This window comes from Leucopleurus acutus (assembly GCF_964270905.1).
Source record: "Leucopleurus acutus genome assembly, chromosome: 6".
NCBI classification, from domain to species: Eukaryota; Metazoa; Chordata; class Mammalia; order Artiodactyla; family Delphinidae; genus Leucopleurus; species Leucopleurus acutus.
This window is the reverse complement of record NC_139149.1, coordinates 45605094-45621088: the sequence shown is the minus strand read 5'-3', so window position 1 is coordinate 45621088 and position 15995 is coordinate 45605094. Positions and strand designations below refer to the sequence as shown.

At 45.9% G+C, this 15995-nt stretch overlaps 1 protein-coding gene across 1 annotated transcript in view; it reads left to right on the top strand.

Moving 5' to 3' along the window:
• The first annotated feature begins 5150 nt into the window (after window positions 1-5150).
• ACVR1 (activin A receptor type 1) overlaps window positions 5151-15995 on the top strand; it is a 127081-nt gene continuing 116236 nt past the window's right edge. The window contains exon 1 of the mRNA XM_082841842.1: window positions 5151-5247. The gene's annotated coding sequence lies outside the window, so the exon portion shown is untranslated. The remainder of the gene's footprint in view (window positions 5248-15995) is intronic.

Below are 15995 nucleotides of genomic sequence, written 5' to 3'. Positions count from 1 at the left end.
CAATCTTTTTTATTTCTTCCATAGCTTTTATTTAGAAAGTCCTTTCTGGGAATTCCCTGGCGGTCCAGTGGTTAAGAATTGGCATTTTCACTGCTGTGGGCCTGGATTCGATTCCTGGTCTGGGATCCTACAAACCCTGTGGTGGAACCAAAAAAAAAAAAGTCCTTTCCTCATCCAAAGGTATCTACCTATATTTGCTTTGAGTTAATTTATAATTTAAAAAATACGTTTAACTCTTTATTCCTTCTGGAAATATTTTCAGGAATGGTGTGAGAAGATGCAATAACAGGATTTTGTCCAAGTGCCTCAACATTGTTTAATGAATAATCTTTCCTTTCTGCAATGGTTTTGTAATGCCTCTTTTATCACATGGTTGGCTCATAGCCGCACACTGGTTTGCATGTAACCCGCTGTGCCAGGAATCACTGGATGAACTTTCCCAAGTGGGAAGTGGCTGTAGCTCCCACAGTTCTTTGAATACGGTGGATGTCCAATAAAGTCTTGTATGAAATGAACAATTAACGAGTCATTCATATACCTGGGAAAGTTAAACTGGAAGATAAACAAGTGTCTGTCCTACCTGGTTAAAAGTTTACCTTTTGAGGAAAAGGGTGCCAGTCCTGATAGGATTTTTAGTGACCCTTTCAGGTTATGATTTCCCTTCCACCTCTTACTGTTCTGATTCAGTCATTTCAATCTTTGGAACATAATATTGGTTTCTTATGGGCCTCAGTATTAGGACTAAATTCTAGATCTCAGGGTCTTTTAATTCATCATTCGCCAGGAATAGTTATGATGCAGCTTGGTCAGTATTTCTCACACTTGAGTAATGTATGGACACCTTCAAAAGGAAAAAAATTCCATGGACCTTCAGTGATGCCTTAAATAATTTTTATAAAATTTCATTTAAATAAACTTCATGTTCTTTATAGGTACATAGCAAAAAAGGGTAGTGGAATCATGGTTGCATGGTAAACATTTATATGATCCAGAATATGCATCATATTAATTACTTTAATATGGTATTGGGCTTCCCTGGTGGCGCAGTGGTTGAGAATCTGCCTGCTAATGCAGGGGACACGGGTTTGAGCCCTGGTCTGGGAAGATCCCACATGCCGTGGACCGACTAGGCCCGTGAGCCACAACTACTGAGCCTGCGCATCTGGAGCCTGTGCTCCGCAACAAGAGAGACCGCGACAGTGAGAGGCCCGCGCACCGCGATGAAGAGTGACCCCCGCTTGCCACAACTAGAGAAAGCCCTCGCACAGAAACGAAGACCCAACACAGTCAAAAATTAAAAAAAAAAAAAAAAAAATTAAAAGAAGGCTCAACATTTAAAAAAAATATATATGGTATTAATTTCTTTTAAAAATATTGTAACTGAAGCAAAAGAACAAATTTCACAGAGAACTTGGAGATCCCCTAAGAGTATGTGTCCTAGTTCCAGTCTAACAAAACAGAAATGGGAGAATTGCTTTACCATAAACCACATCCAGCCCTCAAACTGTGTGCTTTTTCTAAGCAGTTTGGATGCCTACCCAGCCTTCAACGCTCAACTTAAATGTGAATGACCCCTCAGCTAGATGTAAACTAATCTCCATATGCCTGTAACCATTACACAACTTTACAACCAAAACTAAGTATGAACAAAACTATAAAACCAATGCTTCAAGTAACTATTTAATAAGACAGATGATATTGTCTTGCTGAACACAAATGTCTGCTCGCATTGTCAACATGGTACTGTTGCCTGCTGGGAGCAGGGATTTTTTTTTGGTTCTACATGCCCAAATCAACCACTAATCTTTATTTTTCTTCCAGAAACCTCTAGAAATTGAACTGCAGCACATCAATCCATCATGATTCTCATCAACACCAGCTCTCAAACATCCCACCAACATTCTTCTAAAGAATTTGCTTGTAAAAGTTGATATATATAACTAAGCTGAATTTTGCTTTATAGGTTTTAATAAGCCATGTTCCTTTATACGATTATGAAAGGAAAACACTCTGGGAGCCAAAAAGAAATGGCTTTAAGATGAGAGAAAATCACTCACTGTAGTTGCTTAGATATTTTAAATGAAATGATTTCTAAAAATTATAATTTATATTCTGTATCACAATCTGCAAAATTTTATGGAATAAATTTCCCCAATTTTATAGGAAAATATTGTATAGGACTCTTAGGTTGCTCAAGACTCTGTTTCCTAATAGTTTTTGAAAGCTGTTGACTTTTAGAAATGAACATGTTGATCTGGGTGTAAAGGAGGAGGATATGCAGAAAACAGAAGAGTTGCCAATTCACAATGCAGCCGGCAATTAATTAACAAGAGTCCTGCTCCTTGAAACATACAATGGAAGAGATCTGGGAATCTGAGAATAACAGAAGATGTATTTCCTCCAAGTTACTTTACTAGTGTGATTTTCCACCAGAGTTAAATCAGTGGGTTAGACGTTGGGGTAAGTCGTGGTTCTCAATGGGCAGTGATTTTGCTTCCTCCCACCTCCCTAGACATTTGGCAATGTCTGGAGACATTTTTGGTTGTCATGACTGTGGAGGGAGTCCTATTTACATGTAATGGGTAGAGGTCAAGGATGCTGCAAAACCTCTTACACTGCACAGGACAGCACCCCACAATAATTATCCAACCAAAGATGTCTATAGCACCAAGGCTGAGAAACCCTGGATTAAGGTATCCAAGCCAAAGGTCTGTATTTGGGCTGTATCCTTGCGTTGGTGGGCCTTGTGTGAAGGGCTGTATCCTTGTGTATCCTCCTGTTTTATACACACACACACACACACACACACACACACACACACACACACTCTATCAATTTATCTCTGTTACAAGGCTGCAAGAAGTACCCAGAATCCTCCCAGAGAGTCTCCTGGAATACAACTTAGTTTACATGAGGGTTGAGTTAGAGGGTTCTGCATTGAGCCAGCCACACAATAAGACCACTGTGAAGTTAGAGATAAAAGGAACAGTCAAAAGCTTAACGGGATTCATTAGTTCATTTATTGACTTACTCAGCAAACCTTCATTGAGTACTCACATGTGCTACTCTGCTAGGCATGATGATACATGGTGGACACAACCAAACTTGGTTCCTGCCCTCCTGGAGCTTACAGCCTAGAGGATACTACAAAGCAGCTTACCAAGAAGAGGTCAGTAACATGAGAACGCTGTAAATGGACCTGACTGAGGAATATTCCACACAGCAGCTTGAGAAGCTCCCACATGTGTGTAATCTCATTTGAACCGCACAACAAACCTCATGAGACAGGCTATATTCCCTCTTAAAGAGGGTCAAAATGGACCCAAAGTCACACAGTTTGTAAGTGGCAGGGCTGACGCTTCAGCCAAGTGACACTGAGGTACCTGCCACATTGTTCTACACAGCCAGAATACATACAGGCACTCTTGCTGGACTGACCTGTAATTTCCTCTCCTGATTCTCACCAGTCATACAGGTACAAAGCCCTTCCCCTTATGGAAAAATGCCCCCAGCCTTCTACATCTTCTTGCTTGTATAGTACCTGGGGATTCTTTTCTAGGGGTTTCACGTATATTTGCCTTGTGTTTCTAATTAGATTGTAAACTCCTGACCTGCAGGGACCAGATCTTCCATTTTCTTTGCAGCCTTTTGCAGTACTGCAGACAGTCACCCTGTAAATGCCTGCTGCATGAATGAACCTGTAGAGATAAAAATACTTTATGGTGTATTCCCATTTATTAGCTTCACGCTTTTATTTGGCTTTGTGATAGAACTGTGCATTCTAAACTTCTAGAGTGCAGAGAAAATGGCTTGGTGCTTTCCTTACACTCAGCAGGCACCATGCAAAATTTGATCCTCACATGCCTTTTTGATGCTCTGGATAATATTAGCACACTGGTGTGTTTTGTGTATCTAAGGACCGAGGTTGTCAGCCTCCCTGTGGCGGGGAATGTCCCTTCCTATCCACTGTAAGCTCTCATGGCGCCTAGGACAGGGCCAGATTACCGCAGAACCCCCCTCCCCCCGCCCCAAATGCATGTTTTTATTACTAAGGAGGCGGACTGCAAAAATGGCAAGCTCTTGCATAACCCCAGACCTTACGAGGAAATGAGCCAAGTGGAAGGGGATCTGAAGACAGGTCAGAAATGGCCTGGATGAGAATCCCGAGGCTTCTCTCCGAGAATCCAGCCTAAGTCTGTCAAGCTGGATTCCAGCCGCACGCCGCCCGAAGTCCCGGGCCCGAGAGGCAGCCCGCCGGGCCGCCGGCCCGCCCGCCCCGCGCGCCCCCGGGAGCTGTCCAGACGGCCCCGCCCGTGCCTACCTGGGCACTCACCCCGCTGCGCAGCCTCTCCACCTCCCACCCCGGCCGCGGGAGCCCGGCTCGGGCCTGCCCCGCCGCCTCCCCGCCTCCGAGGAGCCCCGCGGGCGGCGCGCTCGCAGCCTCCTCCTTGCCGGCCAGACAGCGCCAGGCATGCCGGGGGCGGCTCGGCCAGGCTCGGCGGGGCTCGGCGGGCTCGCCCCCGGCTAGGAGCCTGCAGGGGGCGCGGGGACTGCCCCGCCCCGTCGCCTTCCCTCTCCCTCCCGGCTCCCTGGATCCGCGCCGGGAGGAAATGATGTGTTGCTGCCTGGTTAATCACAGCTCCAGACACTCATTGGCCGAGCGCTCCGCAGCCACTTCCTTCTCCTCCTCCTCCCGCTCCTCCCGCTCCGGCTCCTGCTCTTTGCAGCCGCCGCCGCCGCAGCCTCCCCCTCGGCGCTGGGGGAACTTTTCTACTCTCCAGTGACCGTCCTCCCCCCCCGCCCCCGCCGCCCCCCGGGCCAGCCCCCACCCGGCCCGCCCGCGGCCGTCTTTCCAGCCCGTGCCGCAGCGCCTCGGGAAGTTTATTCCGCCCGCCCTCCTCCCCTTCCTTCTCCGCCTCCTCTTCACCCCGCCTCCCCTCCCTCCTCCGGCTCTTTCCCCGGGGTGGCTGCCGCTGCCGCCGCCGCTGCCAGGCTGCTCCTCGGCCAGCCGCGCCGGCCCCAGGGCTGGAAAGCCCCCGGCGCCCCGCACCGGCTCGCCGCAGCCGCCCGCCGCAGCCGCCGCCGTTGCCGCTCTGGGCCGGCCGCCGGCCCTCGGCCCCGCGGAGTTCCGGGCTCCCTCGCCGGCTGCACCGCCCCGCCCCGCGCCGCGCCGCGCCGACCTGCAGCGCCCGGCTGGCTCGCACTCCGCCTCCCCCGGCTCGGCCCCCCGCCGCCGCGGGACCAGAGGTTAGTGCAGGTCGCCGGCCGCGTCTGCCGGAACCGGGAGGACCGAGGGAAGAGGGAGCCTAGCGGGAGAAGGGGCAGGAATGGGGGTGGGAGGGTGGGCGTCTGAGGTGCCTCCCCCTCGCTTTCATTCCTTTCTCCCCCAAGCCGATTCACTCTCGGTGGGGGAAGCCGCCGCGGAACAAAACTGTCTTGCTGTGGGCCTGAACTGCCGGTGGGATGTGGCAGAGGGCAGAGGCGCGGAGTGCGGTGGTCTCTGGTTTGCAGTGTGTGTGTGTGTGTGTGTGTGTGTGTGCGTGCGTGTGTGCGCGCGTGTGTGTGTGCGCGCGTGTGTGCATGTAGTGAACTCCTTCAGGGTGCGCGCCTCTGACTTGTAAATCGATCTGACCGCCTGGCCACGGGGCTCACCTTCCTAGCTGAGCTTGGTAGAGAGTAAAGGGATGGGCGAATCACCCCCACCCTCAAAATATCCGTCTCTTCCAAGAGGAATTTTCTGCTGGAAAGACAGCCAATAAACTCTGCTCAACGCCCTCCCTCCCTCCGTTCTTCCTAGCTGCAGTTTCAAAAAGCTTGAAAGCCAGGAATGTGGGATTCATCTTCCGATCCCCAGAAGGCAAATGTGGTTACAGATGTTGCACGGTACTTTGCCAAGTTTAAAACCCTTCCTTCAACACGGTCACCAAAACAGCGAGGCTAGACCCTTGGGTGCGCTGGGGAGAGATGTGGGCCTCTGGGGCTGCCGGACTCCCTAACTTCCGTCGGGTTCTAGACTGCCTCAGCTCTGTCCGGTTTGTGCCACATAAGTCTCCCACTCTCCCCAGACTCCCCTTCTTTTCCCCGGGAGTTTTGAATGCTCCTTGCATGGGAGAGAAACTGTAGAAGAAGCTACTTAGAGAAGAAAACATTCCACTTAGTAGGAAAAGAAAAGTCTTGGTTAAAAAGTTGTGCTTAATGTGGCTTTGGGAGAGAGGTAGCAAAGTAATACAATGGGTTTGTAAATTTTATTGGGCTTTCTTTCTTTTTTGAAGTGTGTGAGGTGGGAGTTCGATGATGATGAGAAAAGGGACTGATCTCATACGTACTTTGTATATTTTTGAAAAGAGGCCCTGGCATTTAGACACGGACTTAACCCAGTGGTTTTAAAGAATCCTGTCCCACAGATGCAGACTGCTCTGACAGCCCAAGGAAAGGCGGTGGCAAAAAATAGACACCACCTCCCTTTTCCCCCCAAAAAATTCTTCCTGGAAAGGTGGTGGTAAGAAATTTCAAGAGCTGGGCTGATCCAAGTGGCGAGCCTTAAATGGAAACACTATAGTATGTCCTGGCACTTGTCTCTGGAGGTGGGTGGCTGGCAGGGGGCCCGGGCTCGGGCAGCCAGCAGACACTAGACTTGTGCTGACCTCAGACACTGGCCTCACCACCCAGTTTTACAGTGTGCTTGAGTATGAATTATGGATCTGCACCATGTCACTGATGGGGACACAGGGGTTGGGAGGTTATCTTAGGCCTGGTCAGGACTTGGATCACCTGGCTTCTAAGACCAAGTCTCCTTTCTTGTGATTCAGTTGTTTTTGTTTTCTGTCCTGGGATTAAAAAAACAGAAGTCTTTTGAGGCTGAGATGTGTAGGCCTTAGACTGATTGCATTTTGTGTTGGATAATCGCATTTCTGCTGTCACCCCTTCTGAAAATACTCAAAGGTGGTGAATGATGTTGCAATAAATTCTGCATAGATGGTAAAAAAAAAAAAATCAAGGGCTGGGATGGGTTCATTCTCTCCTTTTCTAGAAGTATGGGTAAGTTTTACTTGTAATGGAGAGAGTGGTTTTAAATAAAACTTGATATAGGTAGTAGTTTTACAACTTTCGTACCTTGGAAGAGAGTGATCACTTGAATCCGAATAAGTTCCTTGTTACCTCTAAGTAATTTAAAAGGATCCTAAGGATGCAGAGTAAAGATGGAGGAGTATGCCATATTCAGGAATGTGGCGAATTAATTTCAGAAGTGAGGAACTTAATTCCGTTAATAATACTGTAATGTTTTGTTTCCAAAGCAGTGATTTACCAAATTTTGTGCATTTGTCGACAGAACGGATAATAGTGATTGAATCAGTAAACAGAGACTATGCCTCTATCTTACCCTAGATTGCACAGAACTAGTCCCGTGATGATCGTGATAGGCTTCTAGGTAAGGTTGGATTGAGTAGTCCAGCTTTCTAGGGGAGGGAGGGATGGGGTAGAAATGGATTTGAAAAATGATCCTGCTATTCAAGGTCACGAGGTGAAGATGGAATCGATGCGTAAATAGTGTACTTTAGGCAAACAGGAGCTGGGACTGGAACCTCTCCTCTGTGCTTGCTCTGCTGTTGGATCCCTGACTCTTGATTTATTTTTACATGTTAGAAATTAGGGAGAAGTAAACTACTGATGGTGGGACAATCCTCTGATATGTTTTGAGTGAATTTAATGAGAGATACGTTGATTTGGGGAGGAGGTGGACTGGATACAACATGCCAGGCACTGTGCTCAGCTCTTTACATGCACTTTTTCATTATATTCTCACAACAACCATATGGTTTATTATCATTTCATTCCTTTACAATAAGAAATAGAGGCTTGGCAAAATTAAGTTGCCCTAAGCTGTAGAGCTAGTCAGTGGTGGAGTGGGGGATTTGAACCAGGAGTTTGTGGGACTGGGGAACCCATGTTCTCGGCCATTCTTGCCAGTGTTTGCCAAAGGTCATTCATTTGTACACTGTCTTCATGAGTTTACCATAGCTAAGTCTGTCTCAGTCTATTAGTTAGTTAGTATTTGTCTTTAAAGCAACGATTCACCTTAAAAAAAAACCCTTAAAGACATCATCTTTTAAGAAGAAACAATATAACACTGCTGTATTTGGAAAGCCAACTCACTGGTTATGATTAGGAAATAATCCTAAAGATGCATTCATACTTTTTCTTAAAAAAATTATTTATTTATTTAGTTATTTTTGGCTGCGTTGGGTCTTTGTTGCTGCACGCGGGCTTTCTTTTTTCTAGTTGCGGCGAGCGGGGGCTACTCTTCCTTGCAGTGCGCAGGCCTCTCATTGCGGTGGCTTCTCTTGTTGCGGAGCACGGGCTCTAGGCGCGCGGGCTTCATTAGTTGTGGCGTGCGGGCTCAGTAGTTGTGGCTCGCGGGCTCTAGATTGCAGGCTCGGTAGTTGTGGTGCACGGGCTTAGTTGCTTCGCAGCACGTGGGATCTTCCCGGACCAGGGCTCGAACCCGTGTCTCCTGCGTTAGCAGGTGGATTCTTAACCACTGCGCCACCAGGGAAGCCCAATGCATTTGTACTTAGATTGAAACCCAAGTTCAGGACAATGAATTCCGTGTGTGTGTGTGTGTGTGTGTGTGTGTGTGTGTGTGTGTGTATGTGTGTGTGTGTGTGTGTGTGTGTTGCGGGGACCTGGGGATTTGGGTGGGGTGGGGGAGGTAGGTAGATGATACAGTATTGGGTGATATTCTGGTTTTTGGATTAAGTGATGTGTTCATGGGTGCTGATTTTATTTTTAGACTTTATAACCTACATACACGATGCATGCTTTTTTATAAAAAGATAAAGGAAATTAAACACATAACCATTAACATAATGATTACTTGGGGAGTATGTCACTGCACTACGTAGACTTAGCTTGGTGCCTGTGTGAGGTAGGCACGCAAGAACTGTTGGCTGATTGACAAGACCCCAGGTGATAATTTTAAAGCAAGCTGATTGTTGTCATACCTGAATAAGATTGAGGTATGTCCCCCCTGCCCCCTACCCATTTCCTCCTGCTTCCACTCTCATTTCCAATATCGTGACTAGAATAATAGCATGGACTGTTGCGTGGTTTCTCCTGATTGCGGTTATGGGAGACATGGGCTGGGCTGAAGCTGGCATTTCTCAGCATCACCTTGTCTTATATATCTAGTGCTCAGGATGGGGCAAAGAACGCTGTCATGAAGTGTTAAAACGCTTTTGGTTTTACCCAGTGTAAGTGTGACCGTTCAGACTGGGAAGCCGCTATTTACGTTAAAGCAGTGCCTGGCTAAAATGTTCGCGGCATTAAACTGGCGAGGCTCTGAAATGAAACCATCAGAGATTTTAATTGGAGTCCACATAGTCTCCTGGTTTATTTTCCCAAGCAAATATTGGGCACTGTGGCTTTATTCCTGGAAATGAGGATTTGAATTGGGTTTCCTGGTACAAAATGCTTTCTTTGATCTCTTGGAGTGAAAACTTTGTGTTTCTTTCTGTGGCCAACTCCAGCTCTTAAAAGAACCAAATGGAATACTTACCTCTTCTTTTTTACTACTTGGCCGTAGACTGCTCTTGCTTGCCATGCTAGTTTAAGAATCAGAAATTACAAACCAGGATTTGTCTATTGGGACAAATAGAGACCCAAATTAAAGACCCCTTGTGAAAGAGCTTCGTCAAGAGTTGGTGTGGTCGGCACATCACAGCCTTTGGTTCAGATAGAAGGTAGTTTTACTTGAACTTATGCTCTCAAAATTAATAGGAGACCCAACAGCTTCCTTTTTGAAGTTGAAACAAATATTTCCCCCTACCCCCAGTATTCAAACCGGCTGCACAGTTGAATAATATTCTTGTGCTCTTGTATGTGTTTCTGGAAATCTGAGCTTGTTTATATGTCTAAAAGACTCTCCTGTGATCCAGGAGAGCTTTTTTCTCCAGAGCCACCGCCACTCAGTTGTTTGATTTTTGGGTTTCAGTCTTTGACCAACATTCCACTTTGCCCATTGGAATTGCTTCATTGTTTGCTCTGGGTATTTGACCTTTATTTCTGTGACTGGGAAAGTGACTTTACATTTTAGCCTTTCCAAATTTTGTGGAGGGTCATGCAGCAGGTGAAGTTTGTTTTTGGAGGATGGGCTAGGTCAGAGGGTCCGATTTAGCGCAGGTGCCCTGATGGAGTTGCAGGAGTTCAGCTCTCTCATCATAAGGCTAAACCTTGGCTGTCCTATCCCTCTTTCTCCCACTTTTGAGGACAGTCAGATCCTTCAGGGCTCAGAATGGTTGGTCACTGCAAGCAAGAATGCTTCCTGGATTTTGCCTTTTGACATTCTTTTAGGGTTTGGTCATCTTCACTACTCATTCTGGGACTTGATTGATCTCTTTGAGGGCAAGGACTTCAAGTTATTCATTCCTCCATTTTTAAAGTTCTACACAATTCATTTCTCTTCACCAATTTAAAACTTTTCAAATTCTCTCACTGGGCTCCGTGAGGGCAAGGACTGTGTCGTATTCATCTTCTGTGTATCTCTTGCACCTAATATAATACCTGGCCCGGACCACACAGTCAGTAAATTGTTTTTTAATTGCTGAGAGAATGATTGGATGGTTGCACGTGAAAGGAGCAAAGGAAGCCAGTACTCTAGACAGTCAGGGAGGTGGTCGCAAGAGAAGATGATGCCAGACATAAGTCCTTAGGTGTGTTTGGGAACCAGGGACAAAAGACACTCTAGGTTGAACGAACTTTTTTTTTTTTTGTTTTTTGGTTTTTGGCGGTACGCGGGCCTCTCACTGTTGTGGCCTCTCCCATTGCGGAGCACAGGCTCCGGACACGCAGGCTCAGCGGCCATGGCTCACGGGCCCAGCCGCTCCGCGGCATGTGGGATCTTCCCGGACCGGGGCACGAACCCGTGTCCCCTGTATCGGCAGGCGGACTCTCAACCACTGTGCCACCAGGGAAGCCCCGAAGGAACTGTTTTTGATATTCCTTTATTATGCTTGCTATTTTAACTTAGTGAACTCAACAAACATCTATTGTATTCTCTTCGTATATGGTTCCTTTTTTTGATTGTTTTTGGAGTTCAGGATGCCACCTCTTTTTTTGGGGAAAGATATCTCAACTAATTTTTCCTAGCCTGCAGAGCCAGGACTCCTGCAGTACCATGTGTGTGGCTGGGACTCAAACACTGGTGAATTGACTCCTCGACACTAACTTTCTCCTGTTGCATATGTTCTCAAACAGTTGACCGTGAAAATAGTGTGGTAGACAGTGCTGATGTGAGAGGTGGATGACCTCTTGGGAAAATGGACAGAATCCAAAGTAAAGTCCTCTTTCGGTAGGTTTTTAAGGGCTGATTTAAGTGGGTGTCCCACGTAGACCTTTTCCACTCGAACGCGTGACAGCTGGGTGCCTTGCTCATCTATGAAAGCCGGATGGGCCTTTGTGGCTACCATGCAGCATGGATGCCATTGAAGATAAGATTGCTCTAGTTTTTGTTTCTTTTTTAGGCATTTATGGAAGAATTATTGACTGAACTAAAAAATAACCTTGAGTTTGAAGAGAAATGTGCAGAGGGGATAAAGGAAGGTAGGGGTAATCTTGGACAAAGCTAGATATTAGATGTGGGATGATACTTGGCGTTTGGAGAGCAGGTGCTGAGAAAAATGTGCCGTAAAAAGAACTTGAGGAAAAGCATTTCTGTTCTAGAGGGGATAGGTTGAGGAGCTATTTTAAACCAAGTTCTGAATCTTCACTTTTGCTGTGATTGATAAGTGGTGTTACACTCTGGGTGAAAATCCAGTGTGCTTGTTCACTCTCCTTAAGTGATAGTTCAGTGCTTATAAGCAAATAACCACCAAGAGAGCCAGAGCTTTTGGACTTGTAACTTGATGTCAGGGACTGACAAGAGAAATATATGGAGGGACAACCAGTAGCAAGAAAAAGTGTAGGTGGTTTTCTAGAGTGACTCTCACCTTCCTCTATGGGAATAGGAAAGTGGTAAGGGAAAAGTGTGCCAAATGAGATATATATATATATATATATATATATATATATATATATTTTGCGGTGTGTGGGCCGCTCACTGTTGTGGCCTCTCCCGTTGTGGAGCACAGGCTCCGGACGCGCAGGCTCAGCGGCCATGGCTCACGGGCCCAGCCGCTCTGCGGCATGTGGGATCTTCCCGGACCGGAGCACGAACCCGTGTCCCCTGCATTGGCAGGCGGACTCTCAACCACTGCGCCACCAGGGAAGCCCCAAATGATATTTTTTATAGGCTTTTTTGAGCTTGAAGAACTGAACTATTGTGCACAACAGGCGGCAAGAACAAACATTCTCCTATTTTATGAGTGTGGCATAGTAAAAAAATGGAAAATCTTAGTCCCCAGAGATTATATAAACGCAAACGTTCTATTTGAGTATTTTAAAAACATTTTTGACTCTCAGCAGTTGAGTTTACATCATGACTGGGTGCACATACACACATACGCATGCATATTAAAGATAAAGCAGAATTACACATTTTACAAAACACTATTGCAATGCTTTCTAATTTCTGTTCAATTTTTGTTACAAAAAATTCTGGTCTCTATCTACCAAATTGATTTCACAACTTGCTAATGGGTTCTAAGCAGCTGTTTAGAAAAACCTATTCTAGGTATTGTGAAAATCAGCCTTAATTTGTTTATTCTAATCTGGGTGAGAATTCTGCTTTTCTTCTTGTCTGAGTCTCAGTCACTTTGCAGATGGTCCGTACCCCTCTGCTGCTCCCCCATCATCCCCCCAATCCTGGTGTTCTTCTCTCTGTGTAGGGGTCTTTGCTTGTTTCTCCAAATCAGATTAAAGTGACTAATATGTGTTTTGGACCAGCTTCAAGCGTGCATCATTATCTTGATCCCAATCAGCATCGAAGTTGGGACTAATTAATTTAAACTGGTGGCAGGAGCCACTTAGCTCCCTGTTTATTTAGATTATGTTTGAATGGGAGGGTGACTTTTCACATAATATGGGGACAGCAGGAGTGCCTATGCAGGTCACGTGCCCCAAAAGGACGAGACAGAGAGAGAGAGAAAGAGAGAGAGAGATGGGGAAGATACCCCTGTACATTTATTGTTCAGAAACGCAACACGTGGTTAGTAGGGTACAGCTCTTTGCATTCAACAATGTAAGTAAGAGCACAGTCCCATGGCGGCGACCATCACTGTTGTCATTGTCCTTATCATTAACATTTCCCTGCCTTGCTGCTGCTTCTGCTTCATCTTTCCCCCCCTTTGTCTTTCATTTATTAAGCATTTGTCAAGTTCAGTAAAACCAAGTTGATCTTAAGGTGCACTTGAGTAAGGGTTTGAAGAATCACGCATGTAACTATAAAGGGCAGAACTCTGAGTATCCTGGTCACAAGATACAGAGGGATAAGGATCAGCCAGCACCTTTGAGGAAGTAGCTGTTTGGCTGGCCTTGGAAAGAGGTACCATTTTGATGTTATCATTTGGAGAGGTATCTATATGTGTGTAGGCTGTGGAATAGGCAACATTCCAAAACCAGGGAATGGGGCAAGTAAATACAAGATAGTTGGCTTTTGTTTGAGTCAAGTTGTAAAAAATAGAGTTGTACATATATTTTTTAAAATAAATTTATTTATTTATTTTATTTTTGGCTGTGTTGGGTCTTCGTTGCTGAACACAGGTTTTCTCTAGTTGTGGTGAGCGGGGGGCTACTCTTCGTTGTGGTGCATGGGCTTTTCATTGCGGTGGCTTCTCTTGTTGCGGAGCACGGGCTCTAGGTGCGCGGGCTTCAGGAGTTGTGGCACGCAGGCTCAGTAGTTGTGGCTCCTGCTTTAGAGCACAGGCTCAGTAGTTGTGGTCCACGGGCTTAGTTGCTCCACAGCATGTGGGATCTTCCCGGACCAGGGCTTGAACCTGTGTCCCCTGCATTGGCAGGCGGACTCCTAACCACTGTGCCACCAGGGAAGTCCCAGAGTTGTACATATTTTTAATCACTAGAATCAGACTCAGTGCCTTGAGGTGTAGCTTCTTGGAGAGGCATTAAGACCTGAGACATCTCAAAGGAACAGCAGACTCATGTCTCTGAGTTTGCACCAATTTCCAGGCCAAAGTGTCCTGAGTAGAATGGCCAGTGCTGTTTAAATGGTTACATTGCATACCCTCTCTCACTTTTATTTATTTTTATTTTTTGCCAAGCATATATGGTAATTCCTGGAAGTTATAAAAGTTAAAAGCTCTTTGTGATGTGATTGGCGTACCTTAAGGTGAGAGCACTTTAGAAGAAAACTTAGAAAGGGAGATTCAGAGCCAAATTATGGTTTCCTTTGAATGTCAGACTAGAGGTTTTAGACTTGATTTTTAAAGAGCAGCAATAAGATAATAATACCTGTGAAGGAGGACCTGATCAGGCCCCTACTTGCATTCTCTCATTTAAGGCTCATACAACTCTGTGAGATACTTCATCTTATTATCCCCATTCTACAGCAGGAGAGACCGAGACTCAGAGGGGTGATGGAGGATGTCTAAGGTCCCACGCCTGAGCTTTAACCCAGGCTATACATCCCCAAGTCACCATGCTTTACAGCAGAGGTTGAAAACTAGATGGCCCGTGGGCTGAATACACCTCAGAGTTGTGTCCTGTTTGATACTGCATTCAAAACATTTTTTTAAATGGTTGCCAACATTTAAATATGGGGCAATTTCCCACAAAAAGTGCACATTTCCACCTACCCCTGTAAAATTGAAAGCTCTGGCAGCAGCAGGCCCATATTCCTGCAGGAAACCTGTGATTGTGATTGTGTCTGTCTGAGGGGACGTGTGTGCTGTGTTTACCACAGTCCTGGCTCATCCTGTTTTCCTCTGGGTACTGAGGCCCAGCATCAGTTGCTGTTTATTCTTTATTTCTTTAGACTCCTAGCCTGCCTCACTACTGTGTGCTAACTGCATTGTCCCTATAGGCATATGAGTGTGAGACCCCTGTTATATAGCCTTCCGTTGGCAACTAATGATTAGTTTAGTGGTGAAGGTAGATGGCCAGCACCTAAGAGGAAATGAAAGTAGGTAGAATTGGGTTTTGGGCTGGAGAAGCTGTAGAGTGAATGAATCATTTTTTGTGAAGAGAGGGAGGGATGGGTGGTGGACAAACGTATCTGACTTTTGGAACCTGGGTGACTAGGAGAATGGTGTTGATCTTAAAAGAAAGCAGAAGGTTGGTAAGAGGGGCTGGTTTGAGATGGGGCATGGCACTAGCATTGAGGTTCTGGTGGGACACAGACGTAGAAGAGGGCTTACCTGAGTCTAGTGAGTTGACTGGAGCCCTGTCAAATATGATACTGGAACCCTGGAGATAAGGGCTTGGAGCTGTGGAAGAGGATGGAAATGCCTTTTGGAAATGGGAAGAAGTGGGCTAAGGTCTGAATGATAAAATGAACCAGGTACAAACAGTTCAAAGTCTCTTATTGACTTTTTTGGGTCAAGTTCCCTGTCTTGCAAATAAACCAAATGTTTATCTTGACAAAGGAGTACAATAACAATCTTCAACTTTTAAACTTGGGAACTAATGAACATCTGCTCATAGAATCAAAGGCAGATATGCTTTTTGATGAGTGACACCTGTAACTTATGTTTATGCCTATTTTGCTAAGCCTTATTTAGGTGAAAAGGATTCAAGCAATGACTTTTTCTTTTCTTTTCCTTTTTGGTACACAGGTGATAGAAAATGTTCCTGAGATGGGGGGAAAATGTCAGAGAATGGTTCAGTTTAGAATGGAATGTCCTTTTTAAATTCAGATGAGGTGTTTTGTTTTTTTTTTTTTTTCCTTCTCTTGGCTTGTTTGTTTAGGATTCCCTCCAACTCATTGTTACTTAATCAGTTTAGGTCCACCTCAGCTACTCTCCTTCTCCCCTGGTTCCCTTTTAATCCCTAAGAGTCTTATTGTTTTAGGACATTCTAAGCACTGGTGGAGTGAATCTTTTTCAGAT